At 40.6% G+C, this 16886-nt stretch overlaps 1 long non-coding RNA gene across 2 annotated transcripts in view; it reads left to right on the forward strand.

Annotated features, from left to right (window-relative positions):
* LOC135057654 (uncharacterized) overlaps nt 1–16886 on the forward strand; it is a 77471-nt gene that overhangs the window by 29261 nt on the left and 31324 nt on the right. For both annotated transcript variants that reach the window (XR_010244267.1, XR_010244268.1), the window contains exon 3: nt 3004–3211. This is a non-coding gene — a long non-coding RNA (uncharacterized LOC135057654). The remainder of the gene's footprint in view (nt 1–3003; nt 3212–16886) is intronic.

Raw genomic sequence — 16886 nt, forward strand, 5'->3', positions numbered from 1 at the left:
TTTGATACCCTGGCTGAGGAGGACCTGGAGTTCTCTCATTCGGTGCTGCAGAGTCATCCGCACTCTCCCGCCCGTTTGGGAGCTTTGGTATAATCCCCATGGTCCTTACGGAGTTCCCAGCATCCACTAGGACGTCAGAGAAAATAAGAATTTACTTACCGATAATTCTATTTCTCATAGTCCGTAGTGGATGCTGGGCGCCCATCCCAAGTGTGGATTGTCTGCAATACTTGTATATAGTTACAAACAAATCGGGTTGTTTATTGTTGGAAGCCATCTTTTCAGAGGCTCCTACGGTTATCATACTGTTAACTGGGTTCAGATCACGAGTTGTACGGTGTGATTGGTGTGGCTGGTATGAGTCTTACCCGGGATTCAAGATCCTTCCTTATTATGTACGCTCGTCCGGGCACAGTATCTTAACTGAGGCTTGGAGGAGGGTCATAGGGGGAGGAGCCAGTGCACACCAGCTAGTCTAAAGCTTTTACTTTTTGTGCCCAGTCTCCTGCGGAGCCGCTATTCCCCATGGTCCTTACGGAGTTCCCAGCATCCACTACGGACTATGAGAAATAGAATTATCGGTAAGTAAATTCTTATTTTAAGTCCCTATCCAGCTTCCTTCTTAATATCCTAATAGTTTGAATATCTGGGTTAATCCAGTATTCCGCATCCCTACAACCGTTAGACTTAATTTCTGCTTGCGCCTCTAGGTTAAGCTTGCCGTCACTATTGGTATAGCATCATGCTGTGCCGTTTATTGCCATGCGGCATAGCATTGTGCTATATGGTGACTTCCTGACGTCTGCCCCATTTTCAGCTTGTTTTCATTTAAAATCCTAATTGCCTCTCTAAAACTATGCGGTGCTGTACCGTTTGGCATGGTACTGTACTGTTATGGTGCTTTTGTACCATTTTAAGTCCCTATCCAGCTTGCTTCTTCTTAATATCCTAATAGTTTGCATTTCAAAATGTAATGCATCTCTAAAACTATGCTGTGTTATATGGCATGGTACTGTGCTTTTATAGTACTTTCGTACCATTTTAAGTCCCTATCCAGCTTGCTGCTTCTTAATATCCTAATAGTTTGCATTTCAAAATGTAATGCATCTCTAAAACTATGCTGTGTTGTATGGCATGGCAATGTGCTGTATTTGGTGCTTTTCGTACCATTTTAAGTCCCTATCCAGCTTCCTTCTTAATATCCTAATAGTTTGAATATCTGGGTTAATCCAGTATTCCGCATCCCTACAACCGTTAGACTTAATTGCTGCTTGCTCCTCTAGGTTAAGCTTGCCATCACTATTGGTATAGCATCATGCTGTGCCGTTTATTGCCATGCTGCATAGCATTGTGCTATATGGTGCCTCCCTGACATCTGTGCCATTTGCAGCTTGCTTTCATTTGGGATCCTAATAGTTTGCATTTCAGAATGTAATGCATCTCTAAAACTATGCTGTGTTGTATGGCAATGTGCTGTATTTGGTGCTTTCGTACCATTTTAAGTCCCTATCTAGCTTTCTTTTTCTTAATATCCTATTAGTTTGAATATCTGGGTTAATCCAGCATCCCTACAACCGTTGGACTTAATTGCTGCTTGCGCCGCCAGGGTAAGCTTGCCATCACCGTTAGTATAGCATCATGCTATGCCGTATAGTGCCATGCGGCATAGCATTGTGCTATATGGTGACTTCCTGACGTCTGCCCCATTTTCAGCTTGTTTTCATATAAAATCCTAATAGATTGCCTCTCTAAAAATATGTGGTGCTGTACCGTTTGGCATGGTACTGTTATGGTGCTTTTGTACCATTTTAAGTCCCTATCCAGCTTGCTTCTTAATATCCTAATAGTTTGCATTTCAGAATGTAATGTATCTCTAAAACTGCTGTGTTGTATGGCAATGTGCTGTATTTGGTGATTTCGGACCATTTTAGGTCCCTATCCAGCTTCCTTCTTAATATCCTAATAGTTTGAATATCTAGGTTAAACCAGTATTCAGCATCCCTACAACCGTTAGACTAAATTGCAGCTTGTGCCTCTAGGGTAAGCATGTCCCTATCCAGCTTGCTTTGTCTAAATATCCTAATAGTTTGAATATCTGGGTTAATCCAGTATTCAGCATCCCTACAACCGTTAGACTTAATTGCTGCTTTTGCGCCTCTAGAGTAAGCTTGTCGTCACCGTTAGTATAGCATCATGCTGTGCCGTATAGTGCCATGCGGCATAGCATCGTGCTATATGGTGACTTCCTGACGTCTGTCCCATTTTCAGCTTGCTTTCATTTAAAATCCTAATAGTTTGCCTCTCTAAAACTATGCGGTGCTGTACCGTATGGCATGGTACTGTGCTGTTATGGTGCTTTCGTACCATTTTAAGTCCCTATCCAGCTTGCTTTTTCTTAATTGCCACTTGTGCCGGTAGGTGCAGTTGTGCCATATGGTGTGACATTGTGCTGTATGGTGCTTTCCTAACATTTGGAGTCCAATATCCAGCTTGCTCTTAATATCCAAATAGTTTTCATGTCAGAATGTACTGGTTCTCTAAAACTATGTGGTGGTGTTGGTGTGGCATGGCAATGTTCTGTATGGTGCTATCTAAAGTTTTCACTCCGATTTCTAGCTTGCTTTTACTTAATATCCTAATACAGATATTCTCAAACTTGTTTTTCAAGGCACCTTAATTATTCCAAGTTTTAAGTATATCCAGTTCTGTAAGGTGTCTTGCATTATGGCATCATGTGATATGTTGACTTCCTGTAGGGCAGAGCTGGCCAAACCAGTCCTCGAGATCTACCACAGGTGTAGTCATTACTAATTAAGATGTGCTGCATTCATTCCTAACGGACCATTCTACAGATCTCCAGGAGGCCTGGAAAAAATGAACTGTTGGTAGATCTCGAGGACCGGTTTGGCCAGCCCTGCTGTAGGGTGTTGTGCGTTTCGTTTAAAATTGTCTGTTTTATATTGTTTACAGATTTTACTTACTAGTATTTCCACTTCTCACTAGGTCAGATACTCTATTGAATGTTGAGGTGTTTGGGTACCTGAAAGAAAGTGGTTTGCTTCATCCATTAGCAAAATTGCAAGAGGAAGCCAATGTCTTGAAACATGGAATACAGCTGTGTGGGTGACATTAAAAGCAAGCATCAGAATCCAGTGCTGCAGACTATTGTCGCCGAAGCTGCCGTACTCTGTTTATTGACTTCGGTGCACAGGTAAATATCTTTAGTATTCGTTTTAGATAATTATATTCCTTTCATATTGTAATAGTTTGTATTGCTGGGTATAACATGTTTTGATGGCTATATTGTGCCTTGCTGAAGTTGTCAGCCCATTTTCAGCTTGCTGTCATTTAAAATCCTAATAGTTTGCCTTTCTAAAACTATGCGGTGCTGTACCGTATGGCATGGTACTGTGCTTTTATGGTGCTTTTGTACCATTTTAAGTCCCTATCCAGCTTCTTCATATCCTAATAGATTGAATAGATGGGTTAAACCAGTATTCAGCATCCCTACAACCGTTAGACTTAATTGCTGCTTGTGCCTCTAGGGTAAGCTTGCCATCACCGTTAGTATAGCATCATGCTATGCCGTATAGTGCCATGCAGCATAGCATTGTGCTATATGGTGACTTCCTGACGTCTGCCCCATTTTCAGCTTGTTTTCATTTAAAATCCTGATTGCCTCTCTAAAACTATGCGGTGCTGTACCGTTTGGCATGGTACTGTACTGTTATGGTGCTGTTGTACCATTTTAAGTCCCTATCCAGCTTGCTTCTTCTTAATATCCTAATAGTTTGAATATCTGGGTTAATCCAGTATTCAGCATCTCTACAACCGTTAGACTTAATTGCTGCTTGCGCCGCTAGGGTAAGCTTGCCATCACCGTTAGTATAGCATCATGCTATGCCGTATAGTGCCATGCGGCATAGCATTGTGCTATATGGTGACTTCCTGACGTCTGCCCCATTTTCAGCTTGTTTTCATATAAAATCCTAATAGATTGCCTCTCTAAAACTATGCGGTGCTGTACCGTTTGGCATGGTACTGTACTGTTATGGTGCTTTTGTACCATTTTAAGTCCCTATCCAGCTTGCTTCTTCTTAATATCCTAATAGTTTGCCGTTTGCATTTCAAAATGTAATGCATCTCTAAAACTATGCTGTGTTGTATGGCATGGCAATGTGCTGTATTTGGTGCTTTTCGTACCATTTTAAGTCCCTATCCAGCTTCCTTCTTAATATCCTAATAGTTTGAATATCTGGGTTAATCCTGTGTTCAGCATCCCTACAACCGTTAGACTTAATTGCTGCTTGCGCCTCTAGGTTAAGCTTGCCATCACCATTAGTATAGCATCATGCTATGCCGTATAGTGCCATGCGGTATAGCATTGTGCTATATGGTGCCTTCCTGACATCCGTCCCATTTGCAGCTTGCTTTCATTTAGGATACTAATAGTTTGCATTTCAGAATGTAATGCAACTCTAAAACTATGCCGTGTTGCATGGCAATGTGCTGTATTTGGTGCTTTCGTACCATTTTAAGTCCCTATCCAGCTTCCTTCTTAATATCCTAATAGTTTGAATATCTGGGTTAATCCAGTATTCCGCATCCCTACAACCGTTAGACTTAATTTCTGCTTGCGCCTCTAGGTTAAGCTTGCCATCACCATTAGTATAGCATCATGCTATGCCGTATAGTGCCATGCGGTATAGCATTGTGCTATATGGTGCCTTCCTGACATCCGTCCCATTTGCAGCTTGCTTTCATTTAGGATACTAATAGTTTGCATTTCAGAATGTAATGCAACTCTAAAACTATGCCGTGTTGCATGGCAATGTGCTGTATTTGGTGCTTTCGTACCATTTTAAGTCCCTATCCAGCTTCCTTCTTAATATCCTAATAGTTTGAATATCTGGGTTAATCCAGTATTCCGCATCCCTACAACCGTTAGACTTAATTTCTGCTTGCGCCTCTAGGTTAAGCTTGCCGTCACTATTGGTATAGCATCATGCTGTGCCGTTTATTGCCATGCGGCATAGCATTGTGCTATATGGTGACTTCCTGACGTCTGCCCCATTTTCAGCTTGTTTTCATTTAAAATCCTAATAGATTGCCTCTCTAAAACTATGCGGTGCTGTACCGTTTGGCATGGTACTGTACTGTTATGGTGCTTTTGTACCATTTTAAGTCCCTATCCTGCTTGCTTCTTCTTAATATCCTAATAGTTTGCATTTCAAAATGTAATGCATCTCTAAAACTATGCTGTGTTATATGGCATGGTACTGTGCTTTTATAGTACTTTCGTACCATTTTAAGTCCCTATCCAGCTTGCTGCTTCTTAATATTCTAATAGTTTGCATTTCAAAATGTAATGCATCTCTAAAACTATGCTGTGTTGTATGGCATGGCAATGTGCTGTATTTGGTGCTTTTCGTACCATTTTAAGTCCCTATCCAGCTTCCTTCTTAATATCCTAATAGTTTGAATATCTGGGTTAATCCAGTATTCAGCATCCCTACAACCGTTAGACTTAATTGCTGCTTGCGCCGCTAGGGTAAGCTTGCCATCACCGTTAGTATAGCATCATGCTATGCCGTATAGTGCCATGCGGCATAGCATTGTGCTATATGGTGACTTCCTGACGTCTGCCCCATTTTCAGCTTGTTTTCATTTAAAATCCTAATAGATTGCATCTCTAAAACTATGCTGTGTTGTATGGCATGGCAATGTGCTGCATTTGGTGCTTTTCGTACCATTTTAAGTCTCTATCCAGCTTCCTTCTTAATATCCTAATAGTTTGAATATCTGAGTTAATCCAGTATTCAGCATCCCTACAACCGTTAGACTTAATTGCTGCTTGCGCTTCTAGGGTAAGCTTGCCTTCACCGTTAGTATAGCATCATGTTATGCCGTATAGTGCCATGCGGTATAGCATTGTGCTATATGGTGCCTTCCTGACATCCGTCCCATTTGCAGCTTGCTTTCATTTAGGATACTAATAGTTTGCATTTCAGAATGTAATGCAACTCTAAAACTATGCTGTGTTGCATGGCAATGTGCTGTATTTGGTGCTTTCGTACCATTTTAAGTCCCTATCCAGCTTCCTTCTTAATATCCTAATAGTTTGAATATCTGGGTTAATCCAGTATTCCGCATCCCTACAACCATTAGACTTAATTTCTGCTTGCGCCTCTAGGTTAAGCCTGCCGTCACTATTGGTATAGCATCATGCTGTGCCGTTTATTGCCATTCGGCATAGCATTGTGCTATATGGTGACTTCCTGACGTCTGCCCCATTTTCAGCTTGTTTTTATTTAAAATCCTAATAGATTGCCTCTCTAAAACCATGCGGTGCTGTACCGTTTGGCATGGTACTGTACTGTTATGGTGCTTTTGTACCATTTTAAGTCCCTATCCAGCTTGCTTCTTCTTAATATCCTAATAGTTTGAATATCTTGGTTAATCCAGTATTCAGCATCCCTACAACCGTTAGACTTAATTGCTGCTTGCGCCGCTAGGGTAAGCTTGCCATCACCGTTAGTATAGCATCATGCTATGCCGTATAGTGCCATGCGGCATAGCATTGTGCTATATGGTGACTTCCTGACGTCTGCCCCATTTTCAACTTGTTTTCATTTAAAATCCTAATAGATTGCCTCTCTAAAACTATGCGGTGCTGTACCGTTTGGCATGGTACTGTACTGTTATGGTGCTTTTGTACCATTTTAAGTCCCTATCCAGCTTGCTTCTTCTTAATATCCTAATAGTTTGCATTTCAAAATGTAATGCATCTCTAAAACTATGCTGTGTTATATGGCATGGTACTGTGCTTTTATAGTACTTTCGTACCATTTTAAGTCCCTATCCAGCTTGCTGCTTCTTAATATCCTAATAGTTTGCATTTCAAAATGTAATGCATCTCTAAAACTATGCTGTGTTGTATGGCATGGCAATGTGCTGTATTTGGTGCTTTCGTACCATTTTAAGTCCCTATCCAGCTTCCTTCTTAATATCCTAATAGTTTGAATATCTGGGTTAATCCAGTATTCAGCATCCCTACAACCGTTAGACTTAATTGCTGCTTGCGCCGCTAGGGTAAGCTTGCCATCACCGTTAGTATAGCATCATGCTATGCCGTATAGTGCCATGCGGCATAGCATTGTGCTATATGGTGACTTCCTGACGTCTGCCCCATTTTCAGCTTGTTTTCATATAAAATCCTAATAGATTGCCTCTCTAAAACTATGCGGTGCTGTACCGTTTGGCATGGTACTGTACTGTTATGGTGCTTTCGTACCATTTTAAGTCCCTATCCAGCTTGCTGCTTCTTAATATCCTAATAGTTTGCATTTCAAAATGTAATGCATCTCTAAAACTATGCTGTGTTGTATGGCATGGCAATGTGCTGCATTTGGTGCTTTTCGTACCATTTTAAGTCCCTATCCAGCTTTCTTTTTCTTAATATCCTATTAGTTTGAATATCTGGGTTAATCCAATATTCCGCATCCCTACAACCGTTAGACTTAATTGCTGCTTGCTCCTCTAGGTTAAGCTTGCCATCACTATTGGTATAGCATCATGCTGTGCCGTTTATTGCCATGCGGCATAGCATTGTGCTATATGGTGCCTCCCTGACATCCATCCCATTTGCAGCTTGCTTTCATTTGGGATCCTAACAGTTAGCATTTCAGAATGTAATGCATCTCTAAAACTATGCTGTGTTGTATGGCAATGTGCTGTATTTGGTGCTTTCGTACCATTTTAAGTCCCTATCCAGCTTCCTTCTTAATATCCTAATAGTTTGAATATCTGGGTTAATCCAGTATTCAGCATCCCTACAACCGTTAGACTTAATTGCTGCTTGCGCCGCTAGGGTAAGCTTGCCATCACCGTTAGTATAGCATCATGCTATGCCGTATAGTGCCATGCGGCATAGCATTGTGCTATATGGTGACTTCCTGACGTCTGCCCCATTTTCAGCTTGTTTTCATTTAAAATCCTAATAGATTGCCTCTCTAAAACTATGCGGTGCTGTACCGTTTGGCATGGTACTGTACTGTTATAGTGCTTTTGTACCATTTTAAGTCCCTATCCAGCTTGCTTCTTCTTAATATCCTAATAGTTTGCATTTCAAAATGTAATGCATCTCTAAAACTATGCTGTTATATGGCATGGTACTGTGCTTTTATAGTACTTTCGTACCATTTTAAGTCCCTATCCAGCTTGCTGCTTCTTAATATCCTAATAGTTTGCATTTCAAAATGTAATGCATCTCTAAAACTATGCTGTTGTATGGCATGGCAATGTGCTGCATTTGGTGCTTTTCGTACCATTTTAAGTCTCTATCCAGCTTCCTTCTTAATATCCTAATAGTTTGAATATCTGGGTTAATCCAGTATTCAGCATCCCTACAACCGTTAGACTTAATTGCTGCTTGCGCCGCTAGGGTAAGCTTGCCATCACCGTTAGTATAGCATCATGCTATGCCGTATAGTGCCATGCGGCATAGCATTGTGCTATATGGTGACTTCCTGACGTCTGCCCCATTTTCAGCTTGTTTTCATTTAAAATCCTAATAGATTGCATCTCTAAAACTATGCTGTGTTGTATGGCATGGCAATGTGCTGTATTTGGTGCTTTTCGTACCATTTTAAGTCCCTATCCAGCTTCCTTCTTAATATCCTAATAGTTTGAATATCTGGGTTAATCCAGTATTCAGCATCCCTACAACCGTTAGACTTAATTGCTGCTTGCGCTTCTAGGGTAAGCTTGCCATCACCGTTAGTATAGCATCATGTTATGCCGTATAGTGCCATGCGGTATAGCATTGTGCTATATGGTGCCTTCCTGACATCCGTCCCATTTGCAGCTTGCTTTCATTTAGGATACTAATAGTTTGCATTTCAGAATGTAATGCAACTCTAAAACTATGCTGTGTTGCATGGCAATGTGCTGTATTTGGTGCCTTCGTACCATTTAAAGTCCCTATCCAGCTTTCTTTTTCTTAATATCCTATTAGTTTGAATATCTGGGTTAATCCAGTATTCCGCATCCCTACAACCGTTAGACTTAATTGCTGCTTGCTCCTCTAGGTTAAGCTTGCCATCACTATTGGTATAGCATCATGCTGTGCCGTTTATTGCCATGCGGCATAGCATTGTGCTATATGGTGCCTCCCTGACATCCATCCCATTTGCAGCTTGCTTTCATTTGGGATCCTAATAGTTTGCATTTCAGAATGTAATGCATCTCTAAAACTATGCTGTGTTGTATGGCAATGTTCTGTATTTGGTGCTTTCGTACCATTTTAAGTCCCTATCCAGCTTTCTTCTTAATATCCTATTAGTTTGAATATCTGGGTTAAACCAGTATTCCGCATCCCTACAACCGTTAGACTTAATTGCTGCTTGCGCCTCTAGGTTAAGCTTGCCATCACTGTTAGTATAGCATCATACTATGCCGTATAGTGCCATGCGGTATAGCATTGTGCTATATGGTGCCTTCCTGACATCCGTCCCATTTTCAGCTTGCTTTCATTTAGGATACTAATAGTTTGCATTTCAGAATGTAATGCAACTCTAAAACTATGCTGTGTTGCATGGCAATGTGCTGTATTTGGTGCTTTCGTACCATTTTAAGTCCCTATCCAGCTTCCTTCTTAATATCCTAATAGTTTGAATATCTGGGTTAATCCAGTATTCCGCATCCCTACAACCGTTAGACTTAATTTCTGCTTGCGCCTCTAGGTTAAGCTTGCCGTCACTATTGGTATAGCATCATGCTGTGCCGTTTATTGCCATGCGGCATAGCATTATGCTATATGGCGACTTCCTGACGTCTGCCCCATTTTCAGCTTGTTTTCATTTAAAATCCTAATAGATTGCCTCTCTAAAACCATGCGGTGCTGTACCGTTTGGCATGGTACTGTACTGTTATGGTGCTTTTGTACCATTTTAAGTCCCTATCCAGCTTGCTTCTTCTTAATATCCTAATAGTTTGCATTTCAAAATGTAATGCATCTCTAAAACTATGCTGTGTTATATGGCATGGTACTGTGCTTTTATAGTGCTTTCGTACCATTTTAAGTCCCTATCCAGCTTGCTTCTTCTTAATATCCGAATAGTTTGCATTTCAAAATGTAATGCATCTCTAAAACTATGCTGTGTTATATGGCATGGTACTGAGCTTTTATAGTGCTTTCGTACCATTTTAAGTCCCTATCCAGCTTGCTGCTTCTTAATATCCTAATAGTTTGCATTTCAAAATGTAATGCATCTCTAAAACTATGCTGTGTTGTATGGCATGGCAATGTGCTGTATTTGGTGCTTTCGTACCATTTTAAGTCCCTATCCAGCTTCCTTCTTAATATCCTAATAGTTTGAATATCTGGGTTAATCCAGTATTCAGCATCCCTACAACCGTTAGACTTAATTGCTGCTTGCGCCGCTAGGGTAAGCTTGCCATCACCGTTAGTATAGCATCATGCTATGCCGTATAGTGCCATGCGGCATAGCATTGTGCTATATGGTGACTTCCTGACGTCTGCCCCATTTTCAGCTTGTTTTCATATAAAATCCTAATAGATTGCCTCTCTAAAACTATGCGGTGCTGTACCGTTTGGCATGGTACTGTACTGTTATGGTGCTTTCGTACCATTTTAAGTCCCTATCCAGCTTGCTGCTTCTTAATATCCTAATAGTTTGCATTTCAAAATGTAATGCATCTCTAAAACTATGCTGTGTTGTATGGCATGGCAATGTGCTGCATTTGGTGCTTTTCGTACCATTTTAAGTCCCTATCCAGCTTTCTTTTTCTTAATATCCTATTAGTTTGAATATCTGGGTTAATCCAATATTCCGCATCCCTACAACCGTTAGACTTAATTGCTGCTTGCTCCTCTAGGTTAAGCTTGCCATCACTATTGGTATAGCATCATGCTGTGCCGTTTATTGCCATGCGGCATAGCATTGTGCTATATGGTGCCTCCCTGACATCCATCCCATTTGCAGCTTGCTTTCATTTGGGATCCTAACAGTTAGCATTTCAGAATGTAATGCATCTCTAAAACTATGCTGTGTTGTATGGCAATGTGCTGTATTTGGTGCTTTCGTACCATTTTAAGTCCCTATCCAGCTTCCTTCTTAATATCCTAATAGTTTGAATATCTGGGTTAATCCAGTATTCAGCATCCCTACAACCGTTAGACTTAATTGCTGCTTGCGCCGCTAGGGTAAGCTTGCCATCACCGTTAGTATAGCATCATGCTATGCCGTATAGTGCCATGCGGCATAGCATTGTGCTATATGGTGACTTCCTGACGTCTGCCCCATTTTCAGCTTGTTTTCATTTAAAATCCTAATAGATTGCCTCTCTAAAACTATGCGGTGCTGTACCGTTTGGCATGGTACTGTACTGTTATAGTGCTTTTGTACCATTTTAAGTCCCTATCCAGCTTGCTTCTTCTTAATATCCTAATAGTTTGCATTTCAAAATGTAATGCATCTCTAAAACTATGCTGTGTTATATGGCATGGTACTGTGCTTTTATAGTACTTTCGTACCATTTTAAGTCCCTATCCAGCTTGCTGCTTCTTAATATCCTAATAGTTTGCATTTCAAAATGTAATGCATCTCTAAAACTATGCTGTTGTATGGCATGGCAATGTGCTGCATTTGGTGCTTTTCGTACCATTTTAAGTCTCTATCCAGCTTCCTTCTTAATATCCTAATAGTTTGAATATCTGGGTTAATCCAGTATTCAGCATCCCTACAACCGTTAGACTTAATTGCTGCTTGCGCCGCTAGGGTAAGCTTGCCATCACCGTTAGTATAGCATCATGCTATGCCGTATAGTGCCATGCGGCATAGCATTGTGCTATATGGTGACTTCCTGACGTCTGCCCCATTTTCAGCTTGTTTTCATTTAAAATCCTAATAGATTGCATCTCTAAAACTATGCTGTGTTGTATGGCATGGCAATGTGCTGTATTTGGTGCTTTTCGTACCATTTTAAGTCCCTATCCAGCTTCCTTCTTAATATCCTAATAGTTTGAATATCTGGGTTAATCCAGTATTCAGCATCCCTACAACCGTTAGACTTAATTGCTGCTTGCGCTTCTAGGGTAAGCTTGCCATCACCGTTAGTATAGCATCATGTTATGCCGTATAGTGCCATGCGGTATAGCATTGTGCTATATGGTGCCTTCCTGACATCCGTCCCATTTGCAGCTTGCTTTCATTTAGGATACTAATAGTTTGCATTTCAGAATGTAATGCAACTCTAAAACTATGCTGTGTTGCATGGCAATGTGCTGTATTTGGTGCCTTCGTACCATTTAAAGTCCCTATCCAGCTTTCTTTTTCTTAATATCCTATTAGTTTGAATATCTGGGTTAATCCAGTATTCCGCATCCCTACAACCGTTAGACTTAATTGCTGCTTGCTCCTCTAGGTTAAGCTTGCCATCACTATTGGTATAGCATCATGCTGTGCCGTTTATTGCCATGCGGCATAGCATTGTGCTATATGGTGCCTCCCTGACATCCATCCCATTTGCAGCTTGCTTTCATTTGGGATCCTAATAGTTTGCATTTCAGAATGTAATGCATCTCTAAAACTATGCTGTGTTGTATGGCAATGTTCTGTATTTGGTGCTTTCGTACCATTTTAAGTCCCTATCCAGCTTTCTTCTTAATATCCTATTAGTTTGAATATCTGGGTTAAACCAGTATTCCGCATCCCTACAACCGTTAGACTTAATTGCTGCTTGCGCCTCTAGGTTAAGCTTGCCATCACTGTTAGTATAGCATCATACTATGCCGTATAGTGCCATGCGGTATAGCATTGTGCTATATGGTGCCTTCCTGACATCCGTCCCATTTTCAGCTTGCTTTCATTTAGGATACTAATAGTTTGCATTTCAGAATGTAATGCAACTCTAAAACTATGCTGTGTTGCATGGCAATGTGCTGTATTTGGTGCTTTCGTACCATTTTAAGTCCCTATCCAGCTTCCTTCTTAATATCCTAATAGTTTGAATATCTGGGTTAATCCAGTATTCCGCATCCCTACAACCGTTAGACTTAATTTCTGCTTGCGCCTCTAGGTTAAGCTTGCCGTCACTATTGGTATAGCATCATGCTGTGCCGTTTATTGCCATGCGGCATAGCATTATGCTATATGGCGACTTCCTGACGTCTGCCCCATTTTCAGCTTGTTTTCATTTAAAATCCTAATAGATTGCCTCTCTAAAACCATGCGGTGCTGTACCGTTTGGCATGGTACTGTACTGTTATGGTGCTTTTGTACCATTTTAAGTCCCTATCCAGCTTGCTTCTTCTTAATATCCTAATAGTTTGCATTTCAAAATGTAATGCATCTCTAAAACTATGCTGTGTTATATGGCATGGTACTGTGCTTTTATAGTGCTTTCGTACCATTTTAAGTCCCTATCCAGCTTGCTGCTTCTTAATATCCTAATAGTTTGCAGTTTGCATTTCAAAATGTAATGCATCTCTAAAACTATGCTGTGTTGTATGGCATGGCAATGTGCTGTATTTGGTGCTTTTCGTACCATTTTAAGTCCCTATCCAGCTTTCTTCTTAATATCCTAATAGTTTGAATATCTGGGTTAATCCAGTATTCAGCATCCCTACAACCGTTAGACTTAATTGCTGCTTGCGCCGCTAGGGTAAGCTTGCCATCACCGTTAGTATAGCATCATGCTATGCCGTATAGTGCCATGCGGCATAGCATTGTGCTATATGGTGACTTCCTGACGTCTGCCCCATTTTCAGCTTGTTTTCATATAAAATCCTAATAGATTGCCTCTCTAAAACTATGCGGTGCTGTACCGTTTGGCATGGTACTGTACTGTTATGGTGCTTTCGTACCATTTTAAGTCCCTATCCAGCTTGCTGCTTCTTAATATCCTAATAGTTTGCATTTCAAAATGTAATGCATCTCTAAAACTATGCTGTGTTGTATGGCATGGCAATGTGCTGCATTTGGTGCTTTTCGTACCATTTTAAGTCTCTATCCAGCTTCCTTCTTAATATCCTAATAGTTTGAATATCTGGGTTAATCCAGTATTCAGCATCCCTACAACCGGTAGACTTAATTGCTGCTTGCGCCGCTAGGGTAAGCTTGCCATCACCGTTAGTATAGCATCATGCTATGCCGTATAGTGCCATGCGGCATAGCATTGTGCTATATGGTGACTTTCTGACGTCTGCCCCATTTTCAGCTTGTTTTCATTTAAAATCCTAATAGATTGCCTCTCTAAAACTATGCGGTGCTGTACCGTTTGGCATGGTACTGTACTGTTATGGTGCTTTTGTACCATTTTAAGTCCCTATCCAGCTTGCTTCTTCTTAATATCCTAATAGTTTGCATTTCAAAATGTAATGCATCTCTAAAACTATGCTGTGTTATATGGCATGGTACTGTGCTTTTATAGTACTTTCGTACCATTTTAAGTCCCTATCCAGCTTGCTGCTTCTTAATATCCTAATAGTTTGCATTTCAAAATGTAATGCATCTCTAAAACTATGCTGTTGTATGGCATGGCAATGTGCTGCATTTGGTGCTTTTCGTACCATTTTAAGTCTCTATCCAGCTTCCTTCTTAATATCCTAATAGTTTGAATATCTGGGTTAATCCAGTATTCAGCATCCCTACAACCATTAGACTAAATTGCTGCTTGCGCCGCTAGGGTAAGCTTGCCATCACCGTTAGTATAGCATCATGCTATGCCGTATAGTGCCATGCGGCATAGCATTGTGCTATATGGTGACTTCCTGACGTCTGCCCCATTTTCAGCTTGTTTTCATTTAAAATCCTAATAGATTGCATCTCTAAAACTATGCTGTGTTGTATGGCATGGCAATGTGCTGTATTTGGTGCTTTTCGTACCATTTTAAGTCCCTATCCAGCTTCCTTCTTAATATCCTAATAGTTTGAATATCTGGGTTAATCCAGTATTCAGCATCCCTACAACCGTTAGACTTAATTGCTGCTTGCGCTTCTAGGGTAAGCTTGCCATCACCGTTAGTATAGCATCATGTTATGCCGTATAGTGCCATGCGGTATAGCATTGTGCTTTATGGTGCCTTCCTGATATCCGTCCCATTTGCAGCTTGCTTTCATTTAGGATACTAATAGTTTGCATTTCAGAATGTAATGCAACTCTAAAACTATGCTGTGTTGCATGGCAATGTGCTGTATTTGGTGCCTTCGTACCATTTAAAGTCCCTATCCAGCTTTCTTTTTCTTAATATCCTATTAGTTTGAATATCTGGGTTAATCCAGTATTCCGCATCCCTACAACCGTTAGACTTAATTGCTGCTTGCTCCTCTAGGTTAAGCTTGCCATCACTATTGGTATAGCATCATGCTGTGCCGTTTATTGCCATGCGGCATAGCATTGTGCTATATGGTGCCTCCCTGACATCCATCCCATTTGCAGCTTGCTTTCATTTGGGATCCTAATAGTTTGCATTTCAGAATGTAATGCATCTCTAAAACTATGCTGTGTTGTATGGCAATGTTCTGTATTTGGTGCTTTCGTACCATTTTAAGTCCCTATCCAGCTTTCTTCTTAATATCCTATTAGTTTGAATATCTGGGTTAAACCAGTATTCCGCATCCCTACAACCGTTAGACTTAATTTCTGCTTGCGCCTCTAGGTTAAGCTTGCCGTCACTATTGGTATAGCATCATGCTGTGCCGTTTATTGCCATGCGGCATAGCATTATGCTATATGGCGACTTCCTGACGTCTGCCCCATTTTCAGCTTGTTTTCATTTAAAATCCTAATAGATTGCCTCTCTAAAACCATGCGGTGCTGTACCGTTTGGCATGGTACTGTACTGTTATGGTGCTTTTGTACCATTTTAAGTCCCTATCCAGCTTGCTTCTTCTTAATATCCTAATAGTTTGCATTTCAAAATGTAATGCATCTCTAAAACTATGCTGTGTTATATGGCATGGTACTGTGCTTTTATAGTTCTTTCGTATCATTTTAAGTCCCTATCCAGCTTGCTGCTTCTTAATATCCTAATAGTTTGCAGTTTGCATTTCAAAATGTAATGCATCTCTAAAACTATGCTGTGTTGTATGGCATGGCAATGTGCTGTATTTGGTGCTTTTCGTACCATTTTAAGTCCCTATCCAGCTTTCTTCTTAATATCCTAATAGTTTGAATATCTGGGTTAATCCAGTATTCAGCATCCCTACAACCGTTAGACTTAATTGCTGCTTGCGCCGCTAGGGTAAGCTTGCCATCACCGTTAGTATAGCATCATGCTATGCCGTATAGTGCCATGCGGCATAGCATTGTGCTATATGGTGACTTCCTGACGTCTGCCCCATTTTCAGCTTGTTTTCATATAAAATCCTAATAGATTGCCTCTCTAAAACTATGCGGTGCTGTACCGTTTGGCATGGTACTGTACTGTTATGGTGCTTTCGTACCATTTTAAGTCCCTATCCAGCTTGCTGCTTCTTAATATCCTAATAGTTTGCATTTCAAAATGTAATGCATCTCTAAAACTATGCTGTGTTGTATGGCATGGCAATGTGCTGCATTTGGTGCTTTTCGTACCATTTTAAGTCTCTATCCAGCTTCCTTCTTAATATCCTAATAGTTTGAATATCTGAGTTAATCCAGTATTCAGCATCCCTACAACCGTTAGACTTAATTGATGCTTGCGCTTCTAGGGTAAGCTTGCCATCACCGTTAGTATAGCATCATGTTATGCCGTATAGTGCCATGCGGTATAGCATTGTGCTATATGGTGCCTTCCTGACATCCGTCCCATTTGCAGCTTGCTTTCATTTAGGATACTAATAGTTTGCATTTCAGAATGTAATGCAACTCTAAAACTATGC

The sequence above is a fragment of the Pseudophryne corroboree genome, chromosome 3 (assembly GCF_028390025.1).
Source record: "Pseudophryne corroboree isolate aPseCor3 chromosome 3, aPseCor3.hap2, whole genome shotgun sequence".
Taxonomy (NCBI): Eukaryota; Metazoa; Chordata; class Amphibia; order Anura; family Myobatrachidae; genus Pseudophryne; species Pseudophryne corroboree.